Source organism: Arachis duranensis, chromosome 4 (genome assembly GCF_000817695.3).
Source record: "Arachis duranensis cultivar V14167 chromosome 4, aradu.V14167.gnm2.J7QH, whole genome shotgun sequence".
Classification (NCBI taxonomy): Eukaryota; Viridiplantae; Streptophyta; class Magnoliopsida; order Fabales; family Fabaceae; genus Arachis; species Arachis duranensis.
In genome coordinates this window covers 75,124,410-75,125,747 of record NC_029775.3, presented here as the reverse complement: position 1 = coordinate 75,125,747, position 1,338 = coordinate 75,124,410, and positions in this window count along the sequence as shown.

The window sequence follows — 1,338 nt, the reverse complement described above, 5'->3', positions numbered from 1 at the left end:
CTCATGTATTGATTAAAATGAATAGACCTTATGCATTGATATTCTTGTATATAGTTTGACAAAAGAAAAAGAAATGAAAAAAAAAAGAGAAATAAAAGTGAAAATGAGAAAAACAAAAGAAAAAAAGAAAAAAAAAAGAAGAAGAAGGAAAAATAATAAAGAGGGGACAAAATGCCCCAAAGTGAAGTCAATAAAAAGAAATCAATGCATAGGTGTTATGAATCAAATAAGGATGCATGAATGTCATACCAATAAATGTCATAGCCCTTAGCTCCTTCTTATTTTAGCATGAGGACATGCTAAGGCTTAAGTGTGGGGAGGTTGACAAACCCCAATTTGACGGTTTGTTTTGTATTGAATTTAGAGTATCTTGATAACCCTTGTCACATTTAGCCTAGAAATTAGCATGGTTTTGTTATCTCTCCCATATTCGTGCTTAAGTGTAGAAACATGCTTTTTAACCCTTATTTTGATGAATTCTAATTTCTCTTTGATTCCATAAGATGCCTTGATGTGTTTGCTAGTAATTCCAGGATTGAAATAGGCTAGGCATGGATCAAAGGAAGCAAGGAAGGAAGCATGCAAGTGGAGAGAAGCACAAAAAGCCAAAGAGTTGATCTCGGCCAAGCACGCGTACGCGCACAAGGCGCTCGCGCGCACATCGCAGAATTAGCCAGGGACGCGCACGCGTACCGTGCGCGCACGCGTCGTAGTCCGCACGTGATTCTTTTATTGCAACACGTGCCTGGCGATTTTGGAAGGTTTCAGCAACCAACTTTGGCGCCAAAATGCATATAAGAGCCAAGGATTGAAGGGGATTGATACACATTGAGACACATTCACATCCAGAGACTAAGTTTTAGATCATTAGGTAGATATTTTTAGTTGGTTACATTTTGTAAAGAGAGAGACTCCAACCTCTCTCTAGGGTTCATCTTCATTCTCTCAATTCTCAACCATTCCTTGGTGAGATCTATGACAACACTCAATTTACTTTGTTCATGTTGTAGATCATCTTCTCTAATCTCAATTAGTGTTTGTAATTGTTCAAATCTCATAGATCTTAGGTTTAACTTTGTTGTTTTGGACTCCATTAATTCATTGAAGATCTCATTTTCATTGTTGTTCATTGTTGATTCTTGTTGATTTCTTGTGTTGAATTACTTTGATTCTAAATTTCCTCTCAATTTTACTATGTCTTTCATTCTCGCTCTCCAAGTGTTTGAGAAAATGCCAACTTTAGATATGGAGTAGTATTCTCTCACTTGGCCTAGTGGTTGAGTCATTGGAGACACTTGAATAATGGATGTCAATTGTTGATTAAGAATTGAGGATTGC